This window comes from Sabethes cyaneus, chromosome 2 (genome assembly GCF_943734655.1).
Source record: "Sabethes cyaneus chromosome 2, idSabCyanKW18_F2, whole genome shotgun sequence".
Classification (NCBI taxonomy): Eukaryota; Metazoa; Arthropoda; class Insecta; order Diptera; family Culicidae; genus Sabethes; species Sabethes cyaneus.
Window position 1 is genome coordinate 227612173 of NC_071354.1, and position 14128 is coordinate 227626300.

At 39.1% G+C, this 14128-nt stretch overlaps 1 protein-coding gene across 1 annotated transcript in view; it reads right to left on the bottom strand.

Moving 5' to 3' along the window:
- Window positions 1–14128, bottom strand: part of LOC128738030 (rap guanine nucleotide exchange factor 4) — a 268496-nt gene that overhangs the window by 214137 nt on the left and 40231 nt on the right. The window contains exon 2 of the mRNA XM_053832845.1: window positions 6509–6556. The gene's annotated coding sequence lies outside the window, so the exon portion shown is untranslated. The remainder of the gene's footprint in view (window positions 1–6508; window positions 6557–14128) is intronic.

A 14128-nucleotide genomic window follows, 5' to 3' on the forward strand; every position in this document is an offset into this window, starting at 1 on the left:
AGGTGATGACGGTCGGACCGGCCGGGCTAGTCAGTGTTGCGGTAAATTAGTATGGAAATTGTGTCCCACATTCCCCGACCGATCATTCGGCTCTACTCTGCTCTGCTCTGCTCTGCTCTGCTACACGGTGTTCTACGGCGATGGTATGCACCGTCGGAAGAAACTAGAGTAGGTATTTGTTGCGCCCAACTGAACCGTATTCGATGAACGCTCGCCATGCTGAACTATAATCGAGCCAATTAGGTTGAATAAATATTGTTTTCCTGTGGCTAATGGTAGATCAGATTACAGACAATGATACGGGCTGCTGGATAAGGAAAAGTGTTACACACAGAATGCTTCAAGGATGATGCGGTTTTTGGTGACTGCTATAACTATCAAGATTTCACGCATTGTCAGGTTCTATTTAAAGCAAAGAAACAACTCATTTTAAACGAAAATAAATTGAAATCTTTACTTTTCTCTGCTGTCAACAAAGCCCATTTCAACCAGTGTATAGAAAGTTTTTCCCAAAGGACAACAATATCGGAGCGCAGCACCATCCCCTAACTTTGTACCGGTGGCGGTTAGTAATGCCTTAATGCGTCGCGTAAAATAACAACAAAGCTTGCAATAGCAAGCTTTGTGTCAATTTCGGAAACGCTAAAAGATTTGTTATTCTGCTAGATTCTTTTTCTCGGTTGTGTTTATTTACTTTCCGAATTGGACTTTTCAACCAGTAGGTACGTACAGATCGTTTGATGTTGGTAGAATGTTCATTAACTAAAACGTCACAATGTAGGTGCAATTTAATAAAAGTAGTACAAATTCCGTTGTGTTCCACATCAAATTGCATCACGGAAAAAACGCCGTTGAAAATTACCCACAGAGTATTTTCTCTTGAAAATTTGGGGAGAAGGAAATGCGGTCAGAATGGATGTGATCAGGAACACAAGCGTGTCGTGAAAGCATGTGAGCAGAATCCCAGGGAATCAGGGATGAGACCAAAAAGTTGAACCTATCAAATTCCTTCCTTCAGAGAGCCAAGGAACGCTAGGGACTGCATACGTACAAAGTGCAGAAGGCTCCAAATCGTGACGAACGGCAAAATACGGTTTGAAAATCAACGGCGCGGAAACTGTACACCCAGATGCTGACGAAGCCATCAAGAATGATGAGACCGACGTCAAGACGGACTTCGGCATCTTCCGGAGCTACTGTTCTTCACCGCCCAGCACAAGGTTGATGTTCCGGACGAAGTAAGGATGCAGAATCTTTCAAAATTTGCCAAAAAATACTTGATAAGTGTCTAGAGAGAAGCGTTTGCTTACTCTGTGGAAGCAACACAAGCGCCCTTCGATCTTTTGGCCGGATCTAGCTTCGTGCCGCTACTCAAAGGATGTTGTGGAGTGTTACGAAGGCAACGGGGTCACTTTCGTAACCAAGGACATGAATCCCACCCACCCCAACGCACCAGAATTAAGGCCCATCGAAAAATACTGTGCTATTATGAAACAGGCACTACGGAAGCATTCCAAGTAGGTCAAATCTGAGGAAGACATGAAGAAAAAGTGGGTTTCTGTACAGAAGAAGCTGCGGCCAGATGTTGTACAGAACCTTATGAGTGGAGTTAAGCGTAAGGTGCGAACATACGGTTATGGTATTAAAGTTGAATGAAATAAATATGGTTATATTTTATTGTCTGAAAATTTGAAAAAGATCGGTGAACTAGGGTTTATTTCTAATTCCCGTCGTAGTAAGTAAAGTCATTCTAATTTTCATCATTTGTTGGATGGATTTAATGAATACTCCAAAAGTTCTTGTGCTGATTTGTCTAAAACACACTTACCTTCCGATCCGTAAACTTTGAAATCACTGAAAAGCGATTATTAAACCATATTATTGAAATTACGCAACTGACTTTATTGCTTAAATTCGTCGTACCGTTTTAAAATCCGTCCATCAAAATTTTTCAACGTCCGAACTAAAAATCACAACAATGTTAACGAAGCTAACGCGCATGTATTTGTGTAGGACGGCATGACAAATGTTATTTTGCATAATTTCTGCAGGTCAAGCAAGTTTTCCTGGCTGTAGCATAACGACAAATGCCTTCCGTGAGTTATTATCATTTATGAAAGACGGAAATTAAAACGATTAGTCGACATTTTCTTCTTCTTCGCACGAAAAAACGCAGGAAATTTGGCTGGTAGGACTTCTAAAAAGCATTTAAATAGATCTCAGCTCACTTTGATTGATCGCTTATGATAGACAACAAACCAAAATATTAGGAAATAACTAGTTTTCCGTTGTATGTCATAAAAATGCAGATATATTTAATAATTTGTGTTGGATAGGACGGGAATAGGCAATTACAACGAAGCAGCAACATACCCTAGGTAATTTTCTACAGTGTTTTTGATGTGGGACCCTTTATCATACAATGTTCAATCAGATCCTCTGTTGAAAATAATACTAAATTGTTCAAAGTAGTGCCGCATTTCGAGGGTGTCCAGTGAAACCGGCGTAATAAGGCGAATTATGCTTATTGGTAGTGCCGTCTTATGCAAGGTGAGTTAAGATATGTGATCTAGTTTTCACAGTTTGTAGAACAGTAGTGCGCGGTGCGATTGCTTAGCAACCATCGACATTGTTTATACACATTCAACAGTTTACCCTTTGAACATTTTCCGGTCCGAAAAAATTTCCTTCGCGAACGTTAAGATTACAAAGTTTTGTACGGTAAAAGGGCAGAAAATCGTAATCTTGCTATTTTAAGCGAATGTGAGAGAGAATGGTGAAAAAAAAAACAGAATATCTTGCTACACTTTGTTTGTTAACAAAGTTGATGATCGTCAAGGGTAACACCCAGCAGAGGTGATAAACATCATCAGAACACCACAAAACCTCTCTTGACTAACCTTGGTCTTAAGGATGTTTCTTCAAGTATTACATCAGTGATAACATAAGGAGTCAGGACTGTTAATCAAATAAAGCAAATTTCGTTCGAGGCAAACTATTATAAAACTTGTAATACTTCTATAAAACTTCTATCAGTGATGATAAAAACTCAAAAACTCAAAACTCATCAAAAATCAAAATCAACTGTGAATCATATCAGCTTAATCCTATGCAGAAAAAAATCACGCGTTAGTTTTTTTGTTTTCATAGCAAGAATCACAAAACTCACACATATCTTCCCGTTTGATCACATTCTGCTTTGCTGCAACTGCTACCCGGAGCTATGCACATATACATACAAATTCCTTGTTGAACAGCATAGGCATTCGTGCGATACGTAGCTGTGAGTGAGCGTGAGGGAATAAATCTCTAAATAAATTGCAAAGCTAAACTAAAACGCACATTTAAATTACAAGCTTATCTAATTCTCATTAGGTTTGTTACTGTCTAGTTAAGAAAATGTCGATTCCCGCGAAGGAAAAATGTAAATTCCGCCAATATGTTTGCCATCTTAATTCATGAATGTGTGTTGCATAATAGCGAGAGAAATTTATATGTGAGTTTCACGATTGTGATCAAGGTTGAAATTTCATGTGTTTGAAATCTCATTGAGTTTTTTGCTGCTATGAATTTTTCAACACTGACTACTATGAGAAATAATTGAGATGAATTTGCTATTGGATTGTTATTTGCTCGGTGTTTTTTAAGTGTGTAAGGCTTGTTCGCGACAAAATTTGGACATCCCTAAACACACACAGCTTCGAAAATACATTAACAATGAGTGAAATATTTTGCAGAGTGGTACGCGTATGTCTGTTCTTTCTGAAAATATAACACTTGTTTATATTACAAGAGCTCAGCGTAAAATGGCGTCGAAAGAAGAGCAGGTGCGAAAAGCAATTGTGTGCTGTCGCAATGAAAATCCGGATGTATCGTTAAGAAAACTTGCCAAAAAGCTTGGATTTCCTCCAAGCACTGTTCACAGTGCACTATGGGCAAACACGAGCGAAAAAACAGACGCAATTAAGATACGGCCTGCAGGCTGATAAAATGTAGGTGATCTTATGTAAAATTTTCCGGAAAAAACAAGAGAAAACACGACTTAAAAGCCTTATAATTTTGTGTAAATAAGTCCGCAGAATCGCATAGGGCTTATCCTATTTAGTTTAGAGCACAATATTTTTTTGGTTGAACTCGCGTTACCAAACCGACCATACCAAACGGGAACTCAACCAATAAAATTAATGTGCTCTAAACTAAATGGGGTAAACTCTATTTGGTTCTGTGGACTTTTTTGCACAAAAATAGCAGGTTTTTAAGTTTCATTTTCCCGAGGTCTAGCTTGGTATAGTCCAATAAGTGTGAAAAAAAGTTAAAAACAGGGGAAAATGAGCAAAATGGGGCACTTCCCGATGACAAACAGGAAAGGGGTTAGCACCACGCGATTCTCCGAAAAATTTAACATAAGATCGCCTATATTTTAGCAGCCTGTAGATCGTATCGTAATTGCGTCCTTTTTTTTGCTCGTTTTTTCCCATAGTGCAGTGTTTTAAAATCGTTCGATACTCGCTTGATAACAGCTAGGAAGAAGGGAAGTGGAACAAAAACAGATCTGAGGAATTTGTGTACACTTCTAAGCAACGATAAGGCATGAAGTCTTTCAAGGTGAGGACTGTGCCAATCCGTAATGGTAAACAAAATACGACGGCCAAAATACGCGCTCGTAAGCTTTATCGCGAATATTTAACGAAGTTTCCATTCGTTATAATGAACGATGAAACGTATGTCCTAGAAGACTTTAAACAGCTTTCTGGTATGTTATTTTACACTGCCATGAAACGGAATGGCGTTGCAGAGCATTTTAGGACAAAGTAGACCAAGTTCCCCAAAAAATATTTAGTATGGCAGGCCATATGCAGCTGTGGTCGAGCAAGCTAAAGTTTCATCACTACGGGAACGGTTAACAAGGAAATATACAGTGAAGAATACCTGCAGAAACGATTGTTACCGTTCCTACACAGCCATGATGTACCCTCGCTGTTTTGGCCTGATTTGGCATCCTGTCACTACGCCAAAGATGTTTAGGAATGGTATGATGCTAATGGAGTCTATATTGTACCGAAGGGGGCGAATCCACCTAACTGCCCAGAGTTACGCCCCATCGAGCGGTATTGGGCTTTGGTGAAGAGAGCTGTCCCAGCACAAACAACAAGCAACAACTATTGATAAATTTCGAAAATCTTGGACAAACGCAGCTAAATTGGTTGCCAACAAGTCTGCCCTGACCCTTATGGCAAGGGCAAACTCCAAAGTTCGCCAATTTTTAATGCAGACCAAATAAGTAATGTTAATTTGTTTGATAATTATTAACGATACACACATAAATGATACAAAATTGTTTCATGGATTAAACTTCTAGCAAATTTGATTTATTGCAAAATTGAGGTGTCCAGATTTTGTCGCGAACAAGCCTTAGATAGTGTCTCCAGGGTGGTGAAATACGTGAAAGGTGGATACAGCACTACAATGAGCACCTAAATGGCACGGAGACGGAAGACAGGTGGGAAAATGACTACATCAGTAGGGAAGGTGATGGTGTTGGTTGTTGCGACCCCCATAATATGTGAAGTGATCGAAACCATCCAGCAGCTCAAGAACAACAAAGCAGCTGGAAAAGATGGCATCACAGCGGAGTGTATCAAGATGGGCCCGGAATTTGGGATGTGAGAACTATCGAACGATCACGATTCGATCTGTCTGTAGCTAGTGAACGCTAGAAGAGATAGAAATGAGCGATGCAATTGTCCTGTACTCTAACAGCCAACTGCGAAGCTGTCGTATAAAAACAGAAGGTCAAGTTTCGATAACGGAATGTAGCACCTAGATTTTGCTTTGCTGATGTAGATAACTCATAGCAAAACGAAAGTCGACTTCCCGTCTGGATCTTAGCGTTGATGATCAAAAGCAACCTAGCAAAGCTAAACAGCACGTTCCGGTGTTATAACAGGAATGATCTCTTATTGTTTTATTTATTAATTGATCTAGATGCACCCTAAGTGCTATCAAACAATATACAAATAGAAAATATCAATTTTCATGGCTTATGTTCGTGCTAACTTTAATCCGGAATAAATTAGCTAAGTTTTAAATTTTCACAGATTATCCCGTAAACCGCAAAACTCGCCTTCGCCGTCGGTGCTAATGAACACTTCCGTGCTAACCGCGACGATTTTCTAGGTTAATTTATAATGAGCTCTTTGACGGCGGCAGTTCGTGTTAAAGTTGCGCGAATCGGGATGAATCATGTTAGGGCCAATAAATTCACCATGTTAGAGAGGAATCTGTGTCAGGTTTTGCTGCTGCTGATACTAAAACGAGAGCCCTTACCGTTGCACACTCTGTATAATTAATCACTTGAGAAAATTGTGGTCGTCACTTATCCGTGGAGTAAATTGAAATTATACGGTATGATGTGCATAATTATGAATTATTATGAATTATATTAAAATAAAGGAGGTTAGTGCGAAAGTTTTCTATACCGAAAGAAAGTTCAGAAATGTTCACATACCTAACCACATTGACGGGTGTCATGAGATGAATAAAATCGGTAGATTACCTGTAAGTAGAGAGTAAAAATAAAACGAAATTACAATCAGTTCACTCTAAACTCGATTAAACAAAAATCGCAAAAGTTCAACAGTTAGGTAAGCTAAAGTAAATAAATTCTTTCTTGTTTTCTCCCTCCACCAAAAACCGAAAACCGCGTCCACGAAGAAGAGAAAGGACCGCTCTTTAGCACTTCCGTGTACCAACTCTTTTCTAACCTGCCAGCCAATGTCATTATAAATGCGGCAAAAGAAACACTCTATTGCTACTTGTTTGTCATGCTGGGCCAAAGTTTTCCGCCCCGGTAAGATAAATTGGTTTTTTATCAAAGTTTGTGCAAACTATACTTCCCACAAACCAGAACCGACCAGACCAGACCAGACCAGAAGAGCACCATCCAGCTTCACCGTAAAATCTAATTTAACAAGAAGTTATGAACGACGACAGTGTGCTGTACTGTGCACACTGTTCGTGTACGTATAAAATGAAGTGCCGAACCGGGTTTTTCTTTCTGCTTTTCGGTGGCGATCTAGGAGAAATGGTTCTTAACCATAAACTATTACTACTATCGACTACTTCACCTCTATTGAGAGGTTCGTTTTTCCTGGGATCATAGTTCTTCCGATTTTTTTTATGTTTTGTTGATGCCAGAAGCTTGAATTGCTGCTTCAACTTAGTTTCAAGTGTTTTTGTGTGGTAAATAGCAGAATAAGTAGTTTACGAAAGTGCCAAACTGTAGGAAGCTGCAGGTTGCGGATGTGACAAAAACTGCCCTTTTCTCTATTTAATTCACTCCATTGATAACTTCATAATTTCATCTGCTTAAGTAATTATTTTCTGAGTTTTTGTGTTATGATCTTCGTTCAGTTTAATTAGACATTACCTAATAAACAATTTGAATCTAATTTATCTAATGATTTATCTAATGTTACTATTGATAGTTTTTGGTGGTCTTGTTATTGATTAATGTCTTATGAAAGAGTCTTAAATTTCTCGAGTTCGATTAGTTTTTGAGTTACGCAAAAAATTCTTTTTTATTTGTATGAGAGTCCTTATCCCCCTACCACAGGGGAGAGGGGTCTCAAACCATTATTAAAAAAATTCCTGCATCCAAAGCCCCCCACATGCCAAGTTTGTGATATGAGTTTTATTGTACTCTTTTGGCGGTTTTCATGACCGAATTTGGTCTTAAATGCCATCAAAAGAGTGTAGTAAAACCCAAATTGTTACTTGGGATTGGCTTGATTACTTCTCCAGTTATGAGGAAATTTGTATTTCATTTGTATAAGAGCCCCCCTCTTAGTGGGGGGAGGGGTCTCTAACCATCATAAGAACCTTCCCTGGCCCCAAAAACCCCTATATGCAAATTTTCACTCCGATCTGTTCAGTAGTTTTCGATTCTATAAGAAACATAGAGCAGACAGAAATCCATTTTGATAGGCAAAGATTTGCATGGGAGCCCTCTCCCCCCCTCTTAGTGGGGGAAGGGGATTTTTGCCATCGAGAGAACCTTCCCTAGCCCCAAAAACCCTTACATGCAAATTTTCACGCCGATCGGTTCAATAGTTTTCGATTCTATAAGGAACATAGGGACGGACAGACAGACAGACAGACAGACAGACAGACAGACAGACAGACAGACAGACAGACAGACAGACAGACAGACAGACAGACAGACAGACAGACAGACAGACAGACAGACAGACAGACAGACAGACAGACAGACAGACAGACAGACAGACAGACAGACAGACAGACAGACAGACAGACAGACAGACAGACAGACAGACAGACAGACAGACAGACAGACAGACAGACAGACAGACAGACAGACAGACAGACAGACAGACAGACAGACAGACAGACAGACAGACAGACAGACAGACAGACAGACAGACAGACAGACAGACAGACAGACAGACAGACAGACAGACAGACAGACAGACAGACAGACAGACAGACAGACAGACAGACAGACAGACAGACAGACAGACAGACAGACAGACAGACAGACAGACAGACAGACAGACAGACAGACAGACAGACAGACAGACAGACAGACAGACAGACAGACAGACAGACAGACAGACAGACAGACAGACAGACAGACAGACAGACAGACAGACAGACAGACAGACAGACAGACAGACAGACAGACAGACAGACAGACAGACAGACAGACAGACAGACAGACAGACAGACAGACAGACAGACAGACAGACAGACAGACAGACAGACAGACAGACAGACAGACAGACAGACAGACAGACAGACAGACAGACAGACAGACAGACAGACAGACAGACAGACAGACAGACAGACAGACAGACAGACAGACAGACAGACAGACAGACAGACAGACAGACAGACAGACAGACAGACAGACAGACAGACAGACAGACAGACAGACAGACAGACAGACAGACAGACAGACAGACAGACAGACAGACAGACAGACAGACAGACAGACAGACAGACAGACAGACAGACAGACAGACAGACAGACAGACAGACAGACAGACAGACAGACAGACAGACAGACAGACAGACAGACAGACAGACAGACAGACAGACAGACAGACAGACAGACAGACAGACAGACAGACAGACAGACAGACAGACAGACAGACAGACAGACAGACAGACAGACAGACAGACAGACAGACAGACAGACAGACAGACAGACAGACAGACAGACAGACAGACAGACAGACAGACAGACAGACAGACAGACAGACAGACAGACAGACAGACAGACAGACAGACAGACAGACAGACAGACAGACAGACAGACAGACAGACAGACAGACAGACAGACAGACAGACAGACAGACAGACAGACAGACAGACAGACAGACAGACAGACAGACAGACAGACAGACAGACAGACAGACAGACAGACAGACAGACAGACAGACAGACAGACAGACAGACAGACAGACAGACAGACAGACAGACAGACAGACAGACAGACAGACAGACAGACAGACAGACAGACAGACAGGCAGACAGACAGACAGACAGACAGACAGACAGACAGACAGACAGACAGACAGACAGACAGACAGAAATCCATTTTTATAGGTATAGATAAAGTAGTTTCATCATCGTGTGGCCAGGCCAGGCTTGGCATACACTTTTCGCTTCGATTTTGCTCTCAGCCAAGCAAAATTTGAATAAGTGATGTATGGGGCGTTTGTAGAATTTGTTATTATCTACAATATTGCTGAAGTAAGTATTACTGTGCATTTTGTATTTATGGCGCTATAAGGCTGCTTCCCTCTTGGTAGCGAAAAGAGCGCTCTTTTTGCTACCAACGGCATCCCAAGCAACAATGTGAGTTTTATTGTACTCTTATGGTGGTCTTCAAGACCAATTTTGGTCTTAAATTCCATCATAAGAGTGTAATAAAACCCAAATTGTTACTTGGGATTGCTGCCCTACAGCGCCGTAAATACTAAAGAAAAAACTTCACTTTCTTCAGCAATATTATAGATAATTACTAGCTCTACAAATGTCCCCTACACCACTTTTTCAAATTTTTCTTGGCTGAGGAGCAGTAATCAAAAGAGCAAAATCAAAGCGAAAAATGTATGCCAAGCCTGCGTGTGGCACAATTCTAAATTTCACTAAAGAAGTGCGAAATTTTCGCATAAAACACGTGTAAAAGTTTTGAAGCCAAGGGTCGCCACTATTGACACTACCGGTAAAAGTTAGCGTAAAATATTGGTTTTCAAATGGGTGTAGTCTCTTTTAGCGCAGAGCAGCGCAGAGTACAGATGTTATGCTTGTAAGGCGACTATATTGGATCCCAACAATACAGACAAAATGCAAACACTCAAAGTAAACGTAGAACACGTAGAACAAATCAATTATGGGATATCTTCTTTACATGGTTGGATAAGCTGCTTTGAATGCATGGTCCAGAACATTTTACATGCAAAAATGAGTGTGAAAATACACATCGGGACAAAATTAATCGTCTTCTAATTTCTACGAAAGAAGTTCTTCGAAGCGGAAAAATCCAATTATAACAATCTTCCCGAGGACGCTGTATTGCTAATGAAGACGAAGTGTGAAATGAGTGATCCTGCAGAAAAAGAAGAAAACGAAAAAGAAAGAGATGATGATGGAGATAAAGAAGATTAAGAAAACTAAATAAGGGGTAAAGTTTTGACTAATATTAACTTATATGTGATTTTGTGTTGTTTATTAAAGCTCATACCTATTTTGTATTGTTTTATGAAATGTTCTATCCTATAAAAATCCATCTGAAATAGTTTTCCAAATGCCTTTCATTTCTGCAAAGTTATTAGGACAACAAAAAATTATACTTAAGAAATATTTTAAAAATAGTTGAAAATTTTCCCTAGCACAAAAATCGATGTTCTAATCTATACCTATAAAAAAGGATTTCTGTCTGTCTGTCTGTCTGTCTCTATGTTCCTTTTAGAATCGAAAACTACTGAACCGATCGGCGTGAAAATTTGCATGTAGGAGTTTTTGGGGCTACGGAAGGTTCTCTCGATGACAAAATACACCTCCCCCCACTAACAGGGGGGGCTCCCATACAAATCTATGCCTTTAAAAATGGATTTCTGTCTGCTCTATGTTCCTTGTAGAATCGAAAACTATTGAACCGATCGAAGTGAAAATTTGCATGTAGGTGTTTTTGGTGCCAGGGTAGGTTCTTATGATGGTTAGAGATCGCTCCCCCCACTAAGAGGGGGGGGGGCTCCCATACGATTCTATACCTATAAAAATGGATTTCTATCTGTCTGCCCGAATGAACCTTATAGAATCGAAAACTACTGAACCGATCTGCGTGAAAATTTGCATATATGGGTTTTTGGGGCCAGGGAAGGTTCTTATGATGGTTAGAGACCCCTCCTCCCACTAAGAGGGGGGGCTCCTATACAAATGAAACACAAATTTCTGCATACCTCGAGAATTAATCAAGCAATAGGAACAAAATTTTACAGGTGGGTGTTTTTAGAGACAAGAATGTTTTCTATGGTGAATAGAAACCTCTCCCCGCTTCAGGAGGGGGGGCTCCTATACTAATGAAATACAAATTTCGGCATTACTCGAGAACTAATTAAATAAATAGGACCATATTTGGCATGTGGGTATTTTTGGAGGCATGAATTTTTTCTATGATGAATAAGGACCCCTCACCTTTTTAGGAAGGGAGGGCTCCCATACAAATGAAATCAAATTATCTCATAACTCAAGAACTAATCAAGTAAATGGAACAAAATTTGGCATGTTAGGGGTTTTGGAGGCAGGAATTTTTAATGATGGTTTGAAGCCCCTCATCCCTGTGGTAGGGAGATAAGGACTCTCATACAAATAAAACAGAAGTTTTTGCGTAACTCAAAAAGTAATCGAACTCGAGAAATTTTAGACTCTTTCATAAAACATTAATCAATAGCAAGACCACCAAACACTATCAATAGTAACATTAGATAATTCAGCGCGAGACGGCCACAGCACTATGGGCCAGAAATTAAAATTTCGGGACAAAAATATTTGCGGTTAAACAGCATGTCTCAGCTCAATGTGGTCTTCGGCAACTTTTTGAATAAAAAATTGATGCATATTTTGAAGGGGTCTTCCAATATTTAAGCGTTACTTAAACAACAATTTAAGTAATAACTTTTTGAGTAAACTTTTTTTTACCTTTTTGGTTTCAAAATATTAAAGATAAACCAATTTCAAGTAATTTTTGTGAAGATATTAAACTTCTATCTTTTACCCAGTTTCAGCAATAGACCTTTGTTTATAAACGACCCCTCAAATCACATTTCTTCTTGTAACATGTTTATTTCATCAGACAGCTCATTGTGATGTTCTAGAAAATATTTTGCACATAAAAGAGGAATATTTTTGCTGAAGACTGTTTTGCTTTATATGCATTAATTAATAAGATATAACTGATTTTAGGTTAAAAACCGTCTGATGAAAAATCCGAATATCTTAGCCATCTGCAAGTATTTGCAATTAGTTTGCATACCAATTTGTAGGGAATTATTAAAGCTATCTGCCCAAATGTGTATTTCAGAGAATACCTGGGAATACCATGGCTGGGAATACCTGGGAATAGTGCGGATTTTTTTTTTCATACATTTTATAACTTAATAAATATGCGTCCTAGCGTCAAACAGTCTTCACAGAAAATATGTATTTCAACATACTAAATAACTTGTTCTACAAAGTAAGCAATAAAATAATCGTGTGCAAAGTTATTGAGTGTAATTGATTTTTAAATGCTCTTTTTTAACACATCATTATATTTCGTAACCGGTAAGAGATAGATAGTTACTTTATTCAGCAAAGTTGCTTAGTTTAGTATTTTCTGCAACTTTGGGAGAAAAAAACTTTTTTAAAAAATTATTTAAGAAAACAAAAGTTTATATCACCCTAATAGGTGAATTCATGGTCACCCTAATAGTGCAGGAAGATGCGCTACATTTTATTATTTTACTTCTCCGAAGACACCACCCTTGAAAAAATACACATTTTTCATCAAACGGTTTTTAGCCTAAAAACAGTTATATCTTATTAATTAATGCAGAAAAAGCGAAACAGTCTCCAGCAAAAATATTCCTCTTTAATGTGCAAAATGTTGTCTAGAACATCACAATGAGCTGTCTATTGAAATAAACATGTTACAAGAAGAAATGTGATTTGAGGGGTCGTTTATAAACAAAGGTCTATTGCTGAAAATGGGTAAAAGGTAGAAGTTTGATATCTTCAGAAAAAACACTTAAAATTGAAATATCTTTAATATTCTGAAACTAAAAAGGTGAAAAAAAGTTTACTCAAAAAGTTATTACTTAAATTGTTTTTTAAGTAACGCTTAAATATTGGACGACCCCTTCAAAATATGCATCAATTTTTTATTCAAAAAGTTGCCTGACTGACCTCTATTACTTTCCTTCAGTTGGGTCACCCCTGCGAAATGGTACTTTCTACGAAAAGATTTTCCATGAAATGGTACATCCCACGTAAGGTTCTTTGCGAAATAGTATTCTGCGAAACTCTATATTCCGCGTTGTGGTCAACCGAGAATTGGTATTCCGCAAAATGGTATTCGGCGAAATGGTTTGTAATGATGGCGAATTTTTAAATCCTGTCCGCTTTATTTTGTCAGGCTAAGCAATGGGGAGAGTTGTTTTCTACTTTACTGTGAGCAAAATTTGTATATTCAAACACCCATGAACTCCCCAGAAACTTCCAAAACTCAAGATTGTGACAAAGGTCATCCGAGATTCACGATTTATATACAATACAATTTAATTTGTGGCAATACGAAGTTTGTCGGGTCAGCTAGTACAAAATAAACCTGAAATTCGGGTTCAGTACCCCAAAATTACATAAGAACCACTTATTATCCTTGATTTTGGGATTTTTTGCTTGGGTAGCATTTGTATGGAGTCGCCCCACTGTGCAATGGTCATGTCGAACCATTTCGTCTATCTATGGTCGTACCGAACCATACCGTTCATTCAAGATACAGTCTTGACCGCTGCAAAGTAGCTCCCTTATAAGAAGTACAAAGTATTTTGACCAGTATAAG